This window comes from Panthera leo, chromosome A2 (assembly GCF_018350215.1).
Source record: "Panthera leo isolate Ple1 chromosome A2, P.leo_Ple1_pat1.1, whole genome shotgun sequence".
Taxonomy (NCBI): Eukaryota; Metazoa; Chordata; class Mammalia; order Carnivora; family Felidae; genus Panthera; species Panthera leo.
The window spans coordinates 138,982,058-139,005,789 of NC_056680.1; the positions used below are offsets into that span (position 1 = coordinate 138,982,058).

The 23,732-nt window shown below is 35.3% G+C and overlaps 1 long non-coding RNA gene across 1 annotated transcript; it reads left to right on the forward strand.

Annotated features, from left to right (window-relative positions):
- The first annotated feature begins 1,054 nt into the window (after positions 1-1,054).
- LOC122213544 lies at positions 1,055-21,520 on the forward strand. The gene is made up of 4 exons (XR_006199579.1): positions 1,055-1,198; positions 16,278-16,370; positions 20,339-20,489; positions 21,473-21,520. It is a non-coding gene; the product is annotated as an uncharacterized LOC122213544 (long non-coding RNA).
- Positions 21,521-23,732: the final 2,212 nt, after the last annotated feature.

A 23,732-nucleotide genomic window follows, 5' to 3' on the forward strand; every position in this document is an offset into this window, starting at 1 on the left:
AATTTCAGAATATTTAACATAACATGCAAATTACCATCTATTCATCAAAAAATATAGTATTAAATTCAAATGAATTTATTTAAATTTAATTTTTATTTGTCTTCTTTTTTTCATTTAGGCAAAACTGTCTTGGTGAGAATGATCTCATTTTTCTTTCTTAGCAGCCTACTTCCTATGAAGGACAGTTCTGAATAGAAGAAGCCTCATGGTAGCCATATACTAATCTAAAGGAAGAGAGGACTCAGAAATCACGCTCTACTTATATTAGCAAAAGAATTTATGAGAAATAAATCCATTGTTTTATTTGTTAATCTGGAACAAAAGGAAAAACTAGTGCAAACAAGCGGAAGAATTTCCTGAGCGTGGTATCTAAGAAATTTTTAATTCTTTGATACAGTCCGGAATCGATCAGGAGATTCTCCAACATTTTATGACCAAAAGTCCTTCTGGCTAAAATACAGTAACTCATAAGGCCACATAAACTGGATACAGGGCACTCTGGTCACAGAATGAACCAACACTCTTTTGACATGGAAGCCAATTCACACACAAGTACCTCAAAATCCTATTCAAATTGGCTTAAACAGTAAGAAAATTTATTGACTTAATGTGACTGAGACTCCAGAGGCCAGACAGACTTTAGGTCTGTTTAATTTAGTAATTCTGGTTCTGGTTCTTCATAGTTTCCTGTTCCTTCCTCTGAGTATTGGTTTTTTCCTTAGGCTGCTGTCTGCATAGTAGCGAAAATGCTATATTGCCCATCACTTATTACTACACCAGAAAAAGATAGGAAAGATTCAGGGAGCCATCTTATAATAACAAAGATGCTTCCCGTCCCACCCCCACCCCCCCCTCCCAGAAGTCTTCAGCAAATCTCTCCCAATTAGCCAGAATTTGGTCACATACCCATTTGTGACTGAATCTTGTAGCCTAAGATGTGTCATGTGCTGATTGGCTTAGGTCTAGATCCCTGAACCAGTCACTAGAATTCACTTTTGGTCTTAGACCAATCAGGCCAACCCCTGGAGAAGGGTTTTGCTATGATCAAAGAAGAGGTTTTTCTAGGAAGGAAGAAAGGAGACCAGATTGGCAGGGCAGACAAACATCATCAACCACAACATTGTCAGTATAGTAAACTAAATATTCAGTGGCATTTTGAAGAAATTAGTGGAAAAACTAACTCGCAAGAAGGCAAACTGTAGGTATAGTTAACAGAAAAATCTGAGTGGCTCCCTCTCTAACCTGCATAGGGATGGAAAGGAATTATAATTAATAATATTTTTAACTGTATGGTGAGAAGACTATATCATTCTTTCTATCTCCTCTACATCTTGGAATTTCCAGATTCAAACTAAAACTCTTTTGAATACTATTCCTGGTTGCAACATTTCTCTTTCCCTCATTTGTTTTTGCCATAATAATATATAAGATATATAATACATATATTCATGATTGGATGGCTGGACATACATACTGCATGCAATTATGACAAATATCATACATACACAATACATATTTAATCCTTAGAGGGGTAACTACCTTGCCCAAGTTCACACAGCCAGTTGAATAACAGAGGTAGGATGTGAACTCAAGCCATCAAGGGACTGTGTGTTTTCATTCTAGGATATACCTTACTGCCTAATGGAACACTTGCTTCTTCTCTGTAGGGGCTACTTTTCCTTTCAGCCTACTCTTTTTTCTCCTCTTACTTCTGGGGTTTATTCTGATGTTTCCAATATTCTCCTTCTCTTGCAGTGAGCTCCCCAAAGATCTCCTGACCACAGGACAGTTTTCTACTGGTTTTCTTTGTTGTTATTCAAGATCTCTTTCCCCCACCTATCTGATTCTGTTACAAGCATCTGCAACTGTTCTTCAATGTTAAGTTTTTGCTCTTTTATTTTGGGGAGTTTATTACAAGTGTTCTTTCCCTGTATCTTCTAAGTCAGAGCATAGGTGTTGATGCATGGACTTACCTTCCCTCTTAGCTTTATATTAATATACTGTTTTCAAGTTCATGCTATTTGGTATATAATTCTTTTTAATAGCATTTCATGGGCAACTACTTCTTTCTCTGTAATATTATCAGTAATTTAATGTACCATTATTTTTCTGGTTGTACTTTTGTTTTCACTGTATTTCTTATATTGCTTTTTGACTATATTGTTCATTAAAATTTTTTCCTATATTTTATCTCATTGTATTCCATTTGATGTGCAAAATTTTAGCTATTTTTTGACTGAAACAAACCAGAACTATTAACTGCAACAGGGAAGAACTAATAATAAAATCAGTAGATTCCTATTTATATTTATACTATAAAAGCTAATCATTTTTTATTATTTTATTTCAGAATATGATATCCTTGTTAAAGTCACTAAATTTTTTGAGGAAATATTACATTTGAATTTCCACATGTTTTCACAAAGGATGCAAGTTTGGTTGATGCTGTAATCTAATCATGCAAAGATTCTGGCTTATTGTGTTACTGCTTGGCAGTGTGTATCTAGAGTCCGAGTCTAGCCTTGCTGCAGCCTGAATGGTGCTTTTGTTCATAGTAGGAGAAAATTTCTTTCTCAAAGCATGTACGTCCATCTGACAAACAGCCATGGTAATCAACACACAAGTCCAGGGCAACCATGAATATGAGAAGTACTCCCTAGAGTTGTGCTAACTGTTAACTAACCGTGCTAACTAACCGTATGCCCTTCCCCGGAGAAAGACCACATCAATGTTCCTATTTATTTCAGTGAGCTTTTTCTGACATTGCTCAGCCAGCACAGAAAAGTACTAAAGTAATCGGACATGATTATTTGAATTCTTGGCAACTGACAAGCAGGTATGCTAAGATAAAATAAGAAAATAATTTGACTTTTGGTTTTCTTGGCATCTCAGGTTTTACTGAGTGCCAGTGAATCTTGCCATTTATCAAATTCTTGCCATTTATTAGCTTTTATCAGATTTAGTGGAATCTTCTTATTTACCAATTTAAGCCCAATTTCTCCTTCTGTCTTCATGTTTTTGAATGTAGCATTTCAACACTCTCTAGAGCAATATTAAATAACACAACATTTTACCTGCTAAATATAACTGTTAGATTGCAAATTTTTATCATACCTTTTTAAAGAAATCACATTCCTTATGATATAATAATGTTAATATATTTTAATTAGAAGAGTCACGTTCTCCATTTGTAATATTTTTGATTAACACTGAAAAGAGTAAGACAAAGTAGGTGTTTAAGACTATTATTAAAAGAGCTTGAGGAGCCTAGCTCGTTCAGTCAGTAGAGCATGAGACTTTCAATATTGGGGTCAGGAGATCAAGCCCCATGTTGGGCCTAGAGCTTACTTAAAAAAAAAAAAAAAAAAAAAAAAAAAAACTTCTTGAAGAGCGACTAAAAATCTGTTGGGTTTGATTGGAAGTGGACAGGGGGATTTGCATGTGCTTTATTTTATTTGTTTATTTATTTATTTTTTTATTTTAGAGAGACAGAGCGTGAGCCAGGAAGAGAGACAGAGGGAGAGAGAGAGAATCTCAAGCAGGCCCTACACTAAGCAAGGGCTCGATCTCATGACCCTAGGATCATGACCCCAGCTGAAATCAAGAGTTGGGCACTCAATTAACTAAGCCACTCAAGTGCCCCATCGTGTGCTTTATTTTAAATGAGACTGATGATCTTTTACAGTGAAGCACCTAAGTGACAAAACCATTTATTTGTAACTTACAATGAGACAGAATATTTTTTAACAAGTGAAAAACAATTATTAGTAAGGATTTAGAAAAAAATTATTAAAAAAATAATTTAGAAAAAATTATGCCTGGGTGGCTCAGTCGGTTGAGCGTCTGACTTCGGCTCAGGTCAAGATCTCGCAGTCTGTGAGTTCAAGCCCCGTGTCAGGCTCTGCGCTGACAGCTCAGAGCCCGGAGCCTGCTTCAGATTCTGTCTCCCTCGCTCTCTGCCCCTCCCCCACTCGCACTCTGTCTCCCTCTCAAAAATAAAATAAAAACATTAAAAAAGAAATTTAAAAAATTATAGAAATAAAACTTCGGATATTGATCTCAATCATAAGAGAGGTACAAAATATTATGGGGAATTCAGAAAATAAAGGAGAAACAGTGTGTGTGTGTGTATGTATGTATGTACGTGTACATGTGTGCGTATATATATATATATGTATGTTTACATGTGTATGTGATATTTATGGTTACATTCAGAACTACTGATTAAGTTGTATCTTGAAATATACTTTGAATTGTTAGCATTCACCATTCTTTTTCATTCTCTCTACCTAATTTCTGTTAAAAAATATATACGGAAGACTGAAGAAAGTCTACAGATTAATTATTCTTTCTATTATCAAATGCCCATTTTTTTCTACATTTGTTGTTTTTCACCCTTGATGAATATGACAATGATTATATATTTTGTTCATTTTGGGGTTGAAGCTGGAGATTAGTAGTTTACCTATCTATTACCCTTCTTCTTACAAAGCATAGACATTAGAGATAAGATTAAAATGTAACTAGCCACTATATTCACAGATAGTTTCAGTTTTTGGAAGAGTTTGAGATGAATAGTACTTTGATTAATAAAACTATTTCAGGGGGTGCCTAGGCGGCTCAGTCGGTTAAGCATCTGACTTTGGCTCAGGTCATGATCTTGCGTTTTTTGAGTTTGAGCTGAACATCGGGCTCTGTGCTGACAGATCAGAGCCTGGAGCCTGCTTCAGATTCTGTGTCTCCCTCTCTCTCTGTTCCTCCCTCACTCACGTTCTGTCTCTCTCTCTCTCTTTCAAAAATAAAAATAAAACACTAAAAAAATTTAAATAAAATTATTTCAGGGCACACCACCAATATGTACATAACAAAAATTCAAGTTAATCACAAAACCATGGAACTCACAAACTAAAAAGCTTCTTAGTAAACAAATGAAAACTAATATTCTGGAGAGTAAGATAATCTAGAATCAAAATTAAGTACTCCAAACTTCAAATGTACATAAATCTCAGTAATTTTATATCTTAAGCAATTTATACGTGTGCAGCCTGAATGTAGCTAGGTTACACGAAACCATAGTTTTCACTTCTATATAGTATAGAGAAAAACTGATATACTAAAAATGAGCTGCTCTGGATAAAAGTATGCCAGCATATTAAGAGGCTGAGCAACAAAATGAACATAGAAAGGGTAAATAGAAATGAGGGCTTGTTACTAGAAGTTCAAGTGATGGAACAGGGTCCCAAGTATGTTATTGAATTAAAAGGTCAGCTCCAGATATTCAATGGTATATTGAAATTTCCCAGAAAACTGATGTTTCTTTATATTTTAATGTTACCTGGAAGGATCTAAAACAAATGTAGAATAAAATGGGCATTTGATAACAGAAAGAATAAATAATGTGTAGACTTTCTTTAGTCTTTCATATTTTTTAAAATGAAATTAGGCAGAGAGAATGGAGTTCTCCATCTGCTGGCTACCAAGCCCTATATCTGAGAAATGTTAGGATAGAAACACTGAAACATAATGTTTTGTTTTCTTTCCTTCATTCCTCAGTAGAATACCTGTTTCTTTCCACATTGATGAATTCCCTTGTATATCCCAGAAAGAAATTTAAGGCATCACAACACTTAACCACTTTTTAGTGCAAAGCCAAGAGCAAGATCTGAACAGACAATGTTTGTTTTAAAATTTAGCAATTTTTGTTAGGTAGGCAAGTTTTTCTATTATCTTTTTGCTTCTGAAGAAATTTTGCATGAAAAGTTGCATGTCTAAAGTAATTCACTAGGGAAAGCCTGTTGGCTATTTGCTAAGAATCCTCACAGAGTAGCATTCATCTTGGCAATTCATCAGGGATAGGAAGATGGTTCTCAGATTTACATGCTTAAAAACTTGACAGCATAATTAAGATTGGAGTCTTCTTTGAAAGTGTACTAACAATAATCAAACTCCTAGAGACTGATGTGTATAAACAAATGCGTATTATTTTACAAGGAGAAGAATAAGAATGTAAGCCAAAAATTCTTACACCTATTTAATGCATTGGATCCAGACTTTTAAGGGAAAACTATTTATAATCAAGAACTTAGAATGAGCATGGGACCAGAGCGAAGCGAATTGTGTTGTAGAAATATAATTAGAAATAAAATCTCCTAGCTCAGAAAACCTCACCACAAAGATAGAAGAGAAGGTAAACAACTTTATTATTGAATAAGCAGTAAACCACAATGTGAAACACATCACAGGCAATCCACCAAACAGTATGCAAAAACAAAAAACCTCACTCCTATATAGCCAAGCAGATATAATTCATTATATCCATGTTCTCAAGATGAACAATAACTAGTTCTTAAGAGAACAGCACCATTTGTCACACATAGTTCACCCTTAATTAACTTGGTAATTGCGATAACCATCTTTGTTAGCTAATTGGCTTTACCCAAAAGAAAAAAAAATCTTATAACTTTAGGACTGGAAGTAGTTTTATAATTTGAAATGAGACTCCCACTGAGGTTAGGCCACTAATCTTCCACAGAAACTAGGAAATAGGGTGTTATCTGTCTTGATTATTACATTTTCAAAGAGATGGTTCCTAGGTCATTGAGAAAGACATTCCTGGCTCTTGAAGTTACCAACAGGCTTATCTAACTTTTAAAAAGGCTTATATACCATATGACCTCACTTATATGTAGAATCTAAAAAATAACAACAACAACAACAGCAACAACAACAACAAGAACAACTAAAAAACAATAAAACCCCACAAACCCCTGAGCTTATGGATACAGAGACAAGATCGGTTGTTGCCCAAGATAGGGGATGGGGTTGGAGGGCAAAATGGGTAAAGGAGGTTAAGATGTACAAACTTCCAGCTATAAAATAAATAACTTATGGGAATATAATGTACAGCATGGGGATTATAGTGAATAACACTGTATTCTGTATTTGCAAGTTGCTAAGAGAGTAGATCTTGAAGATTTTCATCACAAGAAAGAACAATTTCTATCTATGTATGGTGATGGATGTTAATTAGACTGAGTGTGGTGATCATTTCACAGTATGTACAAATATCAAATCATTATGTTGTACACCTGATACTAATATGATGTTATATGTCAATTATATCTAAAAAAATAAAAGACATATACATTTCCAAGAGGAGCAAAAGAACTTAAAAGGTTTCTAAGTAAATTCTCTAAGAAAGGGGAAGTGGGAGAGAAGTTCTCTTATTTTCAAAAGGGGGAATTAAGCTTCTTATTTTTAATTCGTTTTTACCCTTAGAGGTACAATATTCCAATGTTTAATTTACACCAGACTTGTGTTGCCCTGATCCCATTTTTTTTCTAGATACTTGGATTTTCACATTCTCTCTCTCTTTCTCATATTCTGTGTGTGTGTGTGTGTGTGTGTGTGTGACTAATTTACTTCTCCATTCATTAACACATTCTTCCATTAAATATGTTGCTATTTCATTCAATCAAGTTACCATTCACCAGTGGAGCCTTTCACTCTCTTTGAGGCAAATCTGTTTACTGTTGTTTTATACATTGATTTCAATGTTTGTCTCTTAAAACAAACTTATTTCCCCTTCTTCCAAATTTTGGAGAGGCACTTGTGGCTATACATAGAAAATCTAACACAGAGTTTGCCTGGAAAAGTGCACCCCTAGAGCAGGCACTCAGCACCTATAGCCAGTTGATTGAGAAACCTCATTAACTGAAAGCCTGGCATAGCTTCCATTCCAGTTCAGCGGGTATCCGTGTAAAGCTGCATATTGGCAATTACAGCAATGGTTTCCATTTCCCTTTTCTGCTGTAGGGGAGGAAACCTTTTCTGCTCTTCTCTTTGAGGTTCTTTAGCAGGTCTATTATTAAATTGACATTAAGACAAATTGGCAGGAAAAAAATTAAATTTAATTTCATATGTACAGGAGCCCACCAAAATGTAGTACTCAAAGAAGTTACCAAAGCAAGCATCTTTTATATCTTCTAGACAAACAATAAATTTGTGAAGAATTGACAAGACAAAGAAGTTTGGGCTTGGGGTAGTAAATTAGCGAAGAAGTAACAAGGTTTGTTTTTATAGCTTTCTCAGCCCTAAATTCCCTGTCTCTGGTGATAATGATGTTTCTCTTCCTCCTGATGCGGGGAGGGTATCTTTTACACGGAGATTTATTTTTTGCTTTCAAGGGGACAAAGGAGAGTCAGTGTGTCCTTCTTAACTGTCTTAAGGAACTTTGATTCAAAACAATCAATATGTCAAAATGGCATATGGAGGGTGGTATATTCTGCTACCTCTCACTGTTAAAAAACTAGCAGAATTAAGCAATCAATGACATTACCAAAATAATGACTACATTTGTTTTTATTTCTTTATTTTAAGAACTACATTTAAAATGGAAACATTCCAATTGGCTCCTGAACCATTATTCAACCTCTTGAGATTTACCCGAGCTTGCATAACCACTTTGTTGTGAAAATTTAGAATAGAAAGAAGTCTTGCTGTTGAACTAGACCAGAGACCTATTCGGCTTCCTCTTGCTCCGTAGGTACATCCAGCTACTTTATTAGCATGCTCATTGCCGTGGGTTCTGCTATTGCCTTTGGCAGTGTGAGACATACTCAAATTAACATGTGCATAGCAAAGCTTTGCCTTGATTACCTAGGGCTTGATTCATCTGAAATTACCTTTGGAGGCAGCTTTGCTGATCTATGACCACTGATTTAATAAGGAACAATCACTATTCTTAAGAGTAAGAAACTTTGAGCTGCTTTCTTGTGCTTCTTGCTTCAGAAGCATCTTCCTCCAAATAAGGTAGTTTATTCTGTATAACATGGAAAACAAAGGGAAATTAATACTGCTATCTTTAAACAGATCCTAAATTAGTAACCTAATTTCATATCTCTGTAGGACATTCTAGTAAGACAGTTTCTACAAGACCACTATCAACTGCATTTATGGATTTAGAAATAAGAGCCAATTTGCTCTTTCTTATGTCAACATTTTGTATTTTCTACCAAATAATAAATAGCAATTTATAAAAAAATCACAACTCTTGCATTTCTGTAGACTTTTCTTCATTTGATGTAGATTTGCCTCAGATTCAAATGTCGCAGAGATGTTTCATAGGGAACAATTTTCCTGATATGAAACAAGAAGGCGAGGCATTCTCTTCTTGGAAATTATCAAAAGTCATAATCTCAAAGTAGGAAAGACAATGGTCTCAAAATATCCAAGAGACCTGAGAACGGATTCGTTGTTGTCAATGACCAGATCTGTGAGTTTAGGTAAATTATCAATCTTTGAGCCTTAATCCCTTTGCCATTTCCTTATACATGTATTCTATTTCATGATCTCTATACACAACACTGTAATATGGTTTATAAGAGAATGTTACAGAGAACACACAAAAAGCAGACACCTAGCAGCTGTTCAATAAAGGGTGGTTATTATTATCTTCCTATCCAAGGTTCTATAGCATCTTATTTAAAGATCACTGCAAAATGACCATTATATTTGCTTGGTACTATTCTCCTGCACTCTGATGCATTATTTCTATACCTGATATTAGTGCAACACGTTTCCATAATGAACTCTACTTTATGCCCAATACATTATCCTTGTCCTGCAAAAACATCCAATCTGATCTGTTAGATAAGAAAAAGACAATTCCATGAAAATATGTATCCATGCTTCCACAAAAAAAATCTTCCTTATATATTTGTCATCAAATACTGTAATTTTGTTTTTATTCAAAACCCAATACCAGATAGTAAGATTATTACTGCAGCACATATGTGGATAATAACCAAGAAGCATGAGATATTAAAAACATCAAATTCTTAAACATAAAAAAGGAAAATGAGATTTTGTCTAATCAGGAATATTAAAATAAAAGATAAAGAAGCATAGAATTTTGGTACTTCAGAGCTCATCTTATTCAATTTCTCTTTCCCTCCTCCTCCTCTTCCATTTTGTTTTTGAACAAGGAAGCTGATATTCACATGTATTAAATAATTTTGTTGTGAAATTACTAACACAAAGTTCAGATTCTTGCCACTCTATTATATCATGATTGTCATTTTCTTCATCTTTGGCTTATACACAGAGCTTCAAGGGAAGAGGTAAGAACTGGCAAAGTTTCAAAACTTCATCCCGACTCTCATCTTTCCATGCCTATACAGATTTTGAAAATAAATGACAGGGTGACTATTTGCTGTCTTTGCCTGCTCAAAATCTATCACTTTTCTTCTGGTGACAGAACTAATTTTTCCTGTGGGCATCCACTCCATCCCTACTTTTGGCACATGTGATGAGATAGACTGACTCCCCTTAATAGATACTTGTTAAGTGAGAGAAAGAATGAAGTAAACTGTATTTCATTAGTCGGAAGTGCCATCTACACATTTAAAAATGCATAGATGGGGAAGGCATTTTATGCTTTCTGTAGACAATTTTGGATGTATATGTATATTTGGCCTTGAGTTTCCAAAGATTCTCAGCTGCAGTACTATATAAGTGGTAATTATTCTCAAGATAATAAAAAGCAGCATAAGGTATTTTGCAGAGCATTTTGTACAAAGTAAACAATAAGGGTTGGAGGAGTACAGATGGAACTGTGGGGATAACCTAGTGTCCTGTTGTACTATCACGTTCACTAGAATTGACCGCATCCTAGAGTATATCCACCCAGACAGGACCATTAAAGGTTTATTGCTCTAAGGAATGAACTTTGGTTCTCTAGTGACCATTTGTAGAAATGAAGGTGGTATTTAAGGTATTAACTGAATTTTAAGCACCTCCAATTCATCTACTATTTTAATTAGGATTTGTGGCTGGTGGTCATTTTTGTAATTTAGTTCATAACTTATAGAATATCAAAACCTCACTGTAACTATGTATGGTGATAGATATTAACTAGACTTCTTGTGTTGATCATTTTGCAATATATACAAATATCTAATTATTATGTCATATACCTGAAACTAATATAATAAGTCAATTATATCTCAATTAAAAAATGTAAAAAGCAAAGCAAAAAAACAACATCGAGTAATCCACAGGAGGAAAACACATTTCTTTGGAATATTGAAATTGGAGTTTAGATGCTGTCCCTGATGATATTTACAAATTGTTCCTTTTTAGGGAACAAACAAATGAGTTTCATTTTGCTTTGCTTTTGTGGAAACAGCATTCTTCTGTTGGGGTGAGGGGATTCATATTTGGATATTTAGGTATATAATAAAGTAGCATGTGGTTGGCAGGCAGTCAAGGAATGGGATGGAGGGGATATTCATCAGAAGTGGCTGTCCAACATCTTTGAACAGCCTTATGTTTTGTAATTTCCTACATTGTAAAGTCAGCCCTCCCAAGAAACAAGAGAACTCGCATACCCAGGTTTACTTTCATCTAGGATGCAGGCATGTTGTGTACAAGACTAGAGTGAAAAATACTTTCTCTTAGTATTCTGAAGATATTTTCCCACAATTTTCTGGCTTCCAGGATAATTGTCATTCCTTTTTTTAGGATAATTTTCTTTTCTCTTGTGGCTTTTAAGTTTGTGTGTGTGTGTGTGTGTGTGTGTGTGTGTGTGTGTGTGTTGGCATTTTGTATCTCATGACACTGTATCTCAGTGTGTATCAATTTGTATTTATCCTCATTTGGATTCTACTTTCTGCATCTTTTAATCTTTCAAATTTTCTCCCTGTGCTGTATTTTTCCAAGTTTTTTCAGATCTATTTTCTAGTCATCACATTATTTCTCATCTGTGTCTAATTAGCTGCTTAATCCTTCCATTCAGGCTTGCTAATGTAAATTTTATTGGATTATAACATACATTTTAAAAGTACACAAATCATAAGAGTAGCTTAATGTGTTTTCACAAAATGAACATGTTCACTTAACCTGCACATTATGAATACCTCAGAAGGCCCCTTTATGCCCCACCCTGTCCTTCCCATTTCAAGGGTAGCCAATATTCTGACTTAATAAAATTGGTTAGTGTTTTTTTAATTTTTTAAAAATATTTGTTTAGTTTTGAGAGACAGACAGACAGACAGAACATGAGTGGGGAGGGGCAGAGAGAGAGGGAAACAGAATCCGAAGCAGGCTTCAGGCTCTGAGCTGTCAGCACAGAGACCGACTCGGGGCTCCAACCCACAAACTGTGCGATCATGACTTGAGCCGAATTCGGATGCTCAACTGACTGAGCCACCCAGGGGCCCCTGAAATTGGCTAGTTTGCCTGTGTTTTTTTAAGACTTTCTACGAATGGAATCTTACAATATTTTCTTTTTTGGTTATGGCTTCTTTCTTCCAACAGTATATTTGTGCTGTTGCATGAAATTGTAATTTGATCATTGTCACTAATCGATAACATTCCACTTTTTAACGTTTCTTTATTTATTTTGAGAGAGAGAGCGTGCACAAAAGCACAGGAGGGGCAGAGAGACAGAGGGAAAGAGAGAATCCCAAGCAGTCTCTCCACTGTCAGCACAGAGCGCCACATGGGGCTCGATCCCACAAACCACAAGATCATGACCTGAACCGAAATCAAGAGTCAGAAGCTTCCCCAATTGAGCCACTCAGGCGCCCTGATAGCATTCCGTTTTTTAAAATGTACCATAATTTTTCATCAGTTTTACTGTAAGTAGACGTTTATATTTTTCCAGTTTTGAGTTATTCAAACAACACTGCCATGAATATTCTTATATATGTCTTTCTTATTAATATTTGTATTAATAATACAAATTGTTTGTGTGTGTTTGTTCCACAATAGTAGATACTGCCAAACAATTTTTCCAAGTGATAATATCAATGTAAATGTCTACTGCAGTGTATGACATTCCCAATTGTCCTGCATCATTGTCGTCCTTGTCTGTTCTTCTCATTCTGGTATTTTTGTGGAGCTGGTACTGTAGTAAAATTGAACATGTTTTCATGTATTTCCCAGCCATTTCACTTTCTTCCTTTTTGTAATGTCGGTTTCCTTTTTTGGCTCAATTTTCTCTTGTATTGCCTGTCTTTTTTTTAATGGACCTGTGTGAGTTCTTAAATATCCCGGACAATTGTATAAACTGTTATATAAGCCCTTGACAGTTATAGAAACCGAAAATATGAATTCCCGGTTACCTTTTCTGACCCAATACTGATGTCTTTTAATGAAAAGAAATTATTAATTTAAAGCAGTCCAACCTCACCATTTTTTATTGCTAATGCTTTTTGTGTCCCGTGTAAGAAATATTTGCCTGTCCCAAAATAATATAGATATTGTCCTCTGGGATTTTTTCCCCGTCTTTTTGCTTTATGTATTCATTGTTCACATTTACCCTTGATATACCTCAACCTAGTGTTTTTATTTGTATAGTGTATGAAGTAGGGAGTCAAGCTCCTTTGGATTCTTATAGGTATTCAGTTCCCACAGAACCAGTCATTGAAAAGTAATTCATTTCTCCATGAATTGCTGTGGGGCTTTTGCCACTTGGTTCCATTGTTCCACTTATTGATCCTTGCACCAATTTTGGCATTATACTAAGTCTTGAAATATGATAGTCTAAGTCCTCCAAGATTTTTTTTACTCAAGATTGTCTTGGCTTTTCAAGTTTTTTTTTTTTTTTTTAATTTTCGTGTAACTCTTAGAAACATTTTGACAGTTTACATACTCATAAACACACACATTTCTGAACTCTTGGTTGGGATTACATTGAAACCAGTGGTTAATCTGGGGAGAACTGACATCTCAAAAATATTGAGGTTTCTGGGGCACCTGGGCGGCTCAGTCAGTTAAACGTCTGACTCTTGGTTTTGGCTCAGGTCATGGTCTCATGCTTCGTAAGTTCGAGCCCTACTAAGTCAGCCTCTACACTGAGTGTGTGGAACCTGCTTAGGATCCTCTCTGTCCTTCTCTTTCCTTGTTCCTCCCCCACTCACAGTCCCTCTCTCTCTCTTTCTCAAAATTAATACATAAACTTAAAAAAAAATATTGAGGTGTCCAAGCCATAAATATGGTGAAATGCTACTTTATTTACTCAATTCTTGTTAATAAGCTTTCGAAATTTTTATTGTAGAGGCACTGCACATCTTGTATTAGATTTAGTTTGAGGTATTTGGTGATCTTGATGCTATTGCAAATGACATTGATTTAAAATTTTACTTTCCACTTATTCATTGCCAGTATACAGAAAAAAATCAATTTTGTATAGTAACCTTGTTAATAGCCTTGTTATTAATCTTGTTAATACTGCAACTTTGCCAGACTCATTTATTACTTCCAATAGTTTTCCTGGCTTTTAAAAAATATTCACACACACGTCATATGCATTTTTTTTCTGGATTTTAAAAAATATATACACACGTGTCACATGAAAATACAGAGTTTTGCTTCCTTCTCTTTGATATTTATATCTTTTATTTCTTTTACTTGTCTTATTACACAGACTAGGACCTCTGGTACAATGTTGAATAGGAATGGTGAGTGTTGACATATGAGTCTTCTTTCTACCTTCAGGGTGAGAGTATTGCCTCTTTCATCACTAAGTATAATGTTAGCTATGGATTGCTCATAGACAACCATTATAATAATATGAATATTCCTTTCTAGTCCCAGTATGTGAAGAGGGTTTTTTTTATTGTTATTATGAGTAAGTATTGAATTTTATCAAATATATTTCTGTACTTATTGAGATGATCATTTTTTCCCTTCATTCTGTTAATGTAAAAAATTACACTGAATAATTTTTGAATATTTACCTAAACTTACATTCCTGGAATAAACCCCAGCTAGTTTTGTTGCATTATCCTTTTTATATATAGCTATATTTGACTTGACAACTTTTTAAAAGGATTTTTGCATTTGTATTTGCAAGAAAGGGTGGTCTGTAATTTCTCTTTCTTGTAACATCTATGTTGGCAAAAAAGGAAATAGAAAGTATCCACTCTTTCTCTATTCTTTGAAAGAGTTATCTAGGGTGGGTCTTATTTTTTATTTCAATGTTTAGAAATTTTCACTAGTGAAGTTTTTGAGATGTGATTTTATTTGTTTGATAAAAATAATTGACTTAATTTCCTTAGTAGATTTATGATTATTTAATTTTTCTATTCTTTTTTGACGAATAAATGCATATATTTAGGGTGTACAATGTGATGTTTTGATATAAGCATACATTGTAAAGTCATTACCACAATCAAGCTAATTAACAAATTCATCACCTCATATGGTTCCCATTTAAATTTTTGTCTTCCAATTATTTCTTGTATTAGGTTTTGGTACTGTCGGAATTCAACATTTTTCAACAAAAAAGATGCTAACAATTTCTCATTTTTGTTCAACTGACACATATAAGATTGCTTCTAAATTCACAAACTTAATTATATGTAGGACTAAACAAAGCTAATTAAAAGACTTTTTTTAGCAGAACACAGACTGCCAAAATAGCAAATTTCCCCTGAATTTGCTAATTTATCTACTGAATGGTTTCTATGGTTTCTCTACAGTGTTTTTCATTCATTTTGAAAGTATTTTTAGATTGTATTTGGCATAAACATAGAATTAAGAAGTAACATAAAATTTACTTCTGCCATATTTACTTGTTATTAAGCCATTTTCTTGTTGTTTCAAACCTACTCTTTTCCGTTCTGCTTTGTATTACTAGGGCTGGGACTATGCAAACCATACACATTTCCACTTTGCCAGGTGCCTCTGTCTTAGACTTTGACAATAGAGAATTCTAAAGGAATACTGGAGGCCAAAGAAGGAAAAAGGGATGTGTTCTTTCCCGTTTTGTTTCCTGTCACTGTCAACATCACCCCAGAAATGTTTTTTTTTGCCCTGGAAGTGCCAATAAATAACAGTAGCAGGTGGTTCTAGTTTCTACTTCTTTCCCTCAAACTTCCACAGCCACTCTCATTTTGCCTTCTCAGAAAGACCAGCACCAGCTGGCTGGCATCCTCTTCTTGGATACCTGAGTCCCAGGTTCTTGGGGCCTCTTCTCCACGATCATTGAGTTACAAGCACCAGCTAGGCAGCCTGCTTTCAAACTCCTAGGTTTTACAGTATTCCTACTTTCTTCTCTTTATTATGCCAGCCCTACAGGTGGTAGCTTCCTACTGTGGTTGCTACCTCAACGATACTTCAGTGTTTCCTTTTTTCTCTCTTTGATCCTCTAGTAACTGTTAAATCAATTCCTTCTATTAAATTTTCTAGTTAAAATAGTTGGTATGACTTCTGCTTTCTTAACTGATAGACTATTTCTTAATCTGTGCTTTCTTCTTTGAAAATAACAGAAACTTACTTGAACTCATTTAAGAAGAAATAGACTTTATCATAGAATATATGTTGCTCCTGGAATCCTGAGACAGGAAGTGCAATCAGACCTGGTAAGCTTCAGAAAAGAACCTTAGAACTAGGATTACTCCATGTTGTCTTCCTGGTAACTCCACAGTCTGTCTCTTCTCTATTCTTCCCTCACCTTCTTTCTGTCTCTAGGAGGCTAATTTTTTCTACCTTTCTCTTACAACATCCCATACCTCTGGGTTTATTTGTTTTCAGTTCAGGTATTTCTTACTAGCCAATCTGAATTCCAGTTCCAGATAAAGGGAGAGACCTTGAGTGTCCTCGTTTGTACAAATGTCCATATCTGGTTCCAGCAGCATTAGCCATTAAAACACAGCTATGTGGGGGGGTGGCAGCTGGGTGGCCCAGTAGTTTGAGCCTCAGACTCTTGATTTTGGCTCAAATTATGATCTCATGGTTTGTGGGATCAAGCCCCACATCAAGCTCTGCATTGACAGCAAGGAGCCTGCTTGGGATTCTCTCTCTCTCTCTCTCTCTCTCTCTCTCTCCAAAGTAAATAAATAAACAACAAAAAAAGAGCTGTTGGGCTCTCTCACTGGGGTGAAGAAGGGCAGTTGTCAGAGATGGGGATGGTGCTGAGTATATGGCTCAACAGGTTTGTATACATTTCCCAATTTTCTTTCATTAAAAAGGATTACAGCTTAAGGAGATTTTGGGGGGTTATATATTTGAGGCGTATGTAAAACAATTATTAGATTATTTTTAAAAACTTTGTTAAATACATGATCATTGGACAAAAATTATAAATATAGATGCACAAAATAGAATAGTAAAATAGAAATAACAAAATAGTAAAAAATAAAAAGTTGATATCACACAAGTTCCCTGGTATATATCTCAGAAATTATGACTATTCATATTTATATATGCATGTATATCTTTTTTTACAAAAATGGGCTTTCTGATTAATGATAATTTTGAATAACTTTACACGTCAATTTGTGAAACAGAATTACTTAACCCTGATTATTGGACCTTTACAGCCCTTAATAATGCAGCTGTATTTTTGCAGATACCAATAAATATTTTCTCCAAACAACTTTTTAGAAGAGGCTTTTCTAAGTTGACAAACATATATTTCAAGATGTTTGGTATATATTTTTTAATTGCCAGAAAATTTGCATATATGTTGCCCAATTGCTGGAAAGGCTATATCAATTAACATTGCTTCTATGAATATGAGGGATTGCCTGTTTTTTTTTTTTCTTTTTGTACTCCTAACACAGTTGTTGTTATCAATTTTTAAAATAGGACAATTTGGGAGGTAAAAAACAAAACAAAATAAAATCCTGTTATCATATTGTTGTTTTAATGTACATTTTATTTTTAAATATTTAGTCAAAGATTTTAAACATTTGTTGCTCATGTTTTTTCCTTTGTGAGTTGCTTTCTTTCTACAAATTCATTCTTTACTTGAGTAATTTGTAACTGCTGACAAGAGTTTATTATTAAATTTCCATTTTAGGTTATAGTGTTGGATCCTTGAACCCATCAACTTTTTTAGTTCATATAACATTTATTTTGTAAGTAGCATTGAAGTCTATGCTAATTCTCTGCCTCCTCATCGCAATCTCTTATTTTATTTAAAAAATTTCTATCACTGAAATAAGTATTCATTAACCTATAAGGAATTGTATATTAACCTACTCTAACCTGGTCAAAAGCTAAAATACAGTTCTCTTAATAAATAGCACTCAAAAATAATAAATCTATGAACAGGGGAATTGAATTAGTTATAAAGAGTATCTACTTGAAATTCAATGAACTATGTATATCAACTAATTTGATTACAAAACGTGTTAGTGATAATGACTTAAAATATTACTTATTCCAAGTATCACATTTGAATTTTAATGGCAGGTTTATGGAGTTTAAATATTTTAATTTAAAAGAATGAAAAGTTCATGCAAGTGAGGAATATTTTGGATGTTTATGAATTCACAGTTTAAATGTCATCAGCAGTCACTCACCAACCTCACCTGGAAATGACAATTTAGTAAGAAATTGCCTAGACTTTAAATATAGAAGATGAAAAAAAAAAAAAGGTGAAAATGAACATGAGTAAAAGCCAAGTAAAATCCTACAGAACATGAAATATAAAATAAGCTGATATTTAAAAGAATTCAAAATGCAATCTTAAGCTCTTGTGATTACTGGATGATTATTGCAAAGCTGTATTTCAAATAGCTTATAGTCAAAGGATTCTAATTTTTAGCTTCTCATTGCATGATCTTGAGCACTCTAAAGCTCTTTGCCCATTTCTCAAGTACATATGGAAGATATGATAGGAGCGATAAAAAAGCATTGAAAAACATTTTAGACTTTTTAGGAAAAAAATCAGCCTGAATATATTATATCGTTCAATTCTGTCTTGTGGGAAACAACAGAGGGATTACACGTATTAATGTTTAATGTATAGAACATACCCTGATACTACTTGAAAGGAAGAGCCCTGGGCCTGTGGTGTCAAAAGCTCTGATTTATTTCTTATTGGGACTAAAGTAACCTAATGAAACAACCTCAAAACTTAATGAAAATGAAAAGAAGTCTGGGAAGTCCTGAGTGTAGTATTGGGTCGATGGTGACAGGTGACAGACAATGTAACACAGGATCAAAGTACATTTCTCAGGGAAGAATCTGTATGAGTTAAGTATATGTTCATGTGTGACATCAGCAACATGGCTGAATAAGATGTCCCTTGTTGTATCCTGCATTCACAACAGTTTGGCATCAATCCATAGACCGAATGCATTTGTGGGAACTGTGGGATACAGCACAATATACCAAAAAACCTGAGGAGTCTTGCCCACCCATGTGTTAAGTAATAGGTACATAGACCTTGGTCCTGTCTGTGCACTCTGCAGTGGCCTGTGAGCTGGCTCCAGCCCTTCTTGGCTGTGGACTGTCTTAGACGATCACCCATGGATGCAAGAACCTATGTGGAAGTCCAGATTTTCAGTGAAGAAGTTCTAGCCCACCACTAAAGGAAAAAGAAAGTATGAGTTTGGATGCACTGGACTTAGAGGAACAGTTTGACTTCATCTGCATTACCCTTCCCCTACAAGGGGCATGGCTCAGTGCCAAGTGAGACCTTACTGGCCTGTGATCTCTCCCATGGGGGAGAGTGATTACATGTGGCTGACAACCAAGCTTCCCCAGCCCTGTGGGATGCTGCCCCAGAGACCCATTTCCTTCTCACCATATATGAAGCACGGAATCATGAGTTGCACGTGGAGATAGAGGGAGAAGGCTGAGAGAGTGGAAGATAGGACTCTCAGAGGACATTAAAGGAACGTGGATCCCACTAAGTGAATCAGAGATTCCCATCAAGAACTCCACCCATGAGACATTGGGCTCACCTCACCCATGAATCCCCCAACTGGCCTATGAGCACCCTCAGCACTCATTAAAGAAAGTGAGCTTGACATTTCATTTACTGTTTGTCTGCACTGCTTGAAGCAACATATATTTATTGAGCATTTACCTCATGGTGTGACGTTCCCCGGTTGCTATTAATTTTAATAAACAGAACTCAGAAATGATTGTTAGCTCCTAAATTTCTAACTTGACTACTATGGACTCACTGAGCACTAATGCTTAATGAATATTTGTAATAGGTAAACCATTTGCTAGGTTTTGTGAAAATCTGAATATGTGTAAATAGGATCCTCTGCCTTCCAGTTGTTACTTCAAATAGGAGACTAAAACCAAGATTAGGATAAACCAAAATCATGTTATAAACCTCAAGATTCAAAATAAATATTCTGATATTGTAATGTGGAAACAGACTCCACATTATTCTGATTTAATCGATTAAATCTTTCCCTAACCTTTAATTTTAGCCTCAAAATGTACTAGGAAGTATAGATATAAGGAACTCTTTTGGACATCAGTGATTCTCTATCCATGCTTTACTGGCCTAAAGATGGATTAAAAGACTTTCTCTAAAGTGCTTTGATTTAGACTAACCTCATTGATCGTTTCCTTCCAGACATTACTTTGTGAAATTAGATTGGGACATGCTTTTCCCTGAAGAGCTCTACATCCACAGATGTTTCCGAATACATGAAATCATTCAGAGTATGAAGGGTCATCATGCAGAGGAGAGTGTCCAACTATTCCCTACCGCCATGAATGACACAGTAAGAGAATATGAGTTTAAATTGAAAGCGAGGAAGGGATTTGGCTTACCTATGGGGAAGGTGTTATTATTTAAACCCTTCTGTCTTAGAGTGGTGTGAATCTCCTCTAATCTCCTCTAGTTAATAATAAGAGCCAAGAGTTAGGGCTACTTGGAACTTGCTATGTGCAGGCACTGTCCTAAGTCCTTTACCTATGGTAACTCATTGACTCTGCAACAGTCTTGTGAAACAGATATTGTTATTATCCTGTCTTTATAGATAGAGAAGGTTAGGATTCCTAATGTAGGCAACAACAACAACAACAACAAAGACAGAGAGAGAGACAGAGAGAGAGGGAGAGAAGGTCCATGCTCTCAACCACTCCATTATATGGCCCCTTCTCCTGTCTTAGTTCTTAACCTACCTCAGCTTCTGTCGTGCTAAGGCTTTGTGATTTTTCCTTCAGAGCCCGTATTTCCTTTCTTGCTAGTTAACAGTGCTTCTCTAATCCTATATGCTGGATTATGTAGTTTTAATTAAATCTCTCATAATATTTTAGAAGTATTACCCATTTAATCTTTTTGAGGGAGGTACATGTAGAGGAAACTTGGCCTCTACTGCTTCTGAGTAAAATAGTTTATAAACTTCACATTGCAAACCCAGCAACAGAACTTCCCAATGGTGTTTTACGTATCTTTCTAAACTTATTCATAAATACCTGTTACATAGAAGTAATCAATTAAAAAGTATTTCAATGAAAGCTTGAAATTATCTAGCTGCCAATATAAGAAGATAAATGATTAAGTTGTCTATAAAAGAATGGTTTGTTCATGTTTAGCAGAGATGTTTTTCTAAAATCTCACACTACATGGTACTGAAGGCTTGGACGATCTTAGTTAACTGAACTTAATTTGTCATTAGTTAAGGGTTATGGTGTGTTCCCTCTCAATGTGGATCCTCATTTTCCTGCTATCATTTAGTTGTGCTTTGCATTATTTTTCCAGCTACCATCTGCCACCGAACCATGATCTAATCAAGTTTCCAAACCCAGCTGGGTGGAGTCTTCTAATAGCCTCCGTTCTAACAGTGTCTAAACTGTGGAAGTGATAATGGTGGTGAATTACAGGCATTTTGCACAGAATAATTCCTGATACAGTATTTTTTTCTTATTTTCATGTGATATGTAACTTCTAAAACTACCTTTGTCCCTAATGAGTTCTCTTCTTGCTCTATGGGTATCTTGGTCTGATTCTCAAACATTTAGTCTTTAAAGAACCTGAGTGCAAGATTATGTGACCTGGTAAAACCCTGAATAGCCTCAAGTGACTCAGTCTGGAAAAAGCAAAGCAGGCTGAGAAAACATTCTCTATACAGAATTTCTCAAAGTGCGATCCTCTACCACTTTCATCAGAAACACAAAAGGTGCTTTTTAAAATGGAAGCATGTATGGCACCTGGGTGGCTCACTCAGTGGAGTGTCTGACTCTTGATTTCAGCTCAGGTCATGATACCAAGGTCGTGGGATTGAGCCCCACATCTGGCTGTGTGCTGAGTATGGAGCCTGCTTGGGATTCTCTCTCTCTCTCTCTCTCTCTCTCTCTCTCTCCCAATTCCCCTTTCCCTTGCAGGCACTCCCTCTCTCTATCTAAAAAAAAAATGAGAGCACCAACTCCCTCTAAATTTATTTAATCACCTACATTTTAAATAAGCATTACAGGTTAATCTTACATACATTTGAGATCCAATGTTTTACTATTTAGACAGTACTTACCTACAGAAGCAATGATACCAGAGATGAATTGCGGTCAAGGATGCCTTTAAGACCCGTTATAAGGAAATGAACTTCTGTTTTAAGCTACTATGGTTTATAGTAGGTACACAATATGAGATAGCTATAGGGATCCAGCTATAGGTACCCTGCATGAAATAAACTTGGACATAAAGTATAGACATAAGATATGCCATCTCATGGATGTAAGGTGTGCTATCTCCTACTGAGATGGCTTGGTGCAATACTCAGCCCAACTGGGATGTTCCATACTGGATTGTCTCATTAATGTGAAGATACCCCAATAGGAGGTGGGTTCTTGGGCCTTAGTCTGAAAAATCCTGATGAAAATGGGCCCTTGCTTGTTTTTCATGGAATGAAATGCAATCCCATCCCTAGAGGTGATGCACTTCTGAACTGGAGTATAGCTGGTGAGATGGCTTCCCATGCTTCTTTATTTCTAGAGCCATCCTTATAATAACACAATATCATCTAACCTGGCATGTCTTTTCCTTGCAACCTCAGAGAACTCAGCAAAGAATTAGCATTATGAGCCCATTTAGTAGTTGCTATTCAATACAAGCAAAGGAAGAGAGAGATCATCAATAATAGACAAGGCAATTTTCATTTTATTAAAACCACCCAAGCTCCTAATGACTAGCTATGTTTATGACTGCTCTCTCCTGATGGTAAACGAAGAGAACCACAAAACTGGTAGCCTAATAGGTATAGAAAAACTGGTCTTGAAAATCAGCACTTGAACATCTATCACTGAACATAACTATTGAACATTTTTTAACTACATTTTTTTCAGGAGGATGCTCCTAGGTCTGGGGTCAGGTGTCAATTAATTGAATGTGATTCCATGGAAGCAGCATTAGTGTGGGTATCTGAAGGGTACTTCTCCTCTCCTATTCCCTCAGAATTCTTAAACAAGATGGGTAAAATAAAGTAATACACAAATAAACTCAAAATATGTTAAGACTATATTGAGTTTTTAGAATGAAAATAGGAGTAGTGGAGTAGGAGGAAAATATTCAAGGTAATGAGCTTCATTTCAATGGGAAGCCTCCAAAACTTTGTTTAATCTCATAGCCCTCAGTGGGCAAGAGAAAAAGGACTTCTTAAATCTTTCTATATCTTTCAAACCTAAGATTGTATAATATATATGATTTTCATATTTGCATTTGGAATTTATATATATAGACTTTTAAAGATTCCATTAATGTGCATGTTCCCTGCTACTGAACTAGAATCTGGAACATTACATTTCATAATTGATGTTATTGAACACAGAGCATAATTTAGCACCTAAGTCATGATAAAATTTATTGTCAAATATTCACTAATCCAAAATGCATGACTATAATCAAGTGTAGTTCTGTGTACTTGGGATACAATTAAAATGAAAGCTTATAAGACTGACAAGTCAAATCAAGGTGAAACAATGCATATTTTTCTATGATCTTCAGCTTTTTGTTGCTCCTTTATTTATCA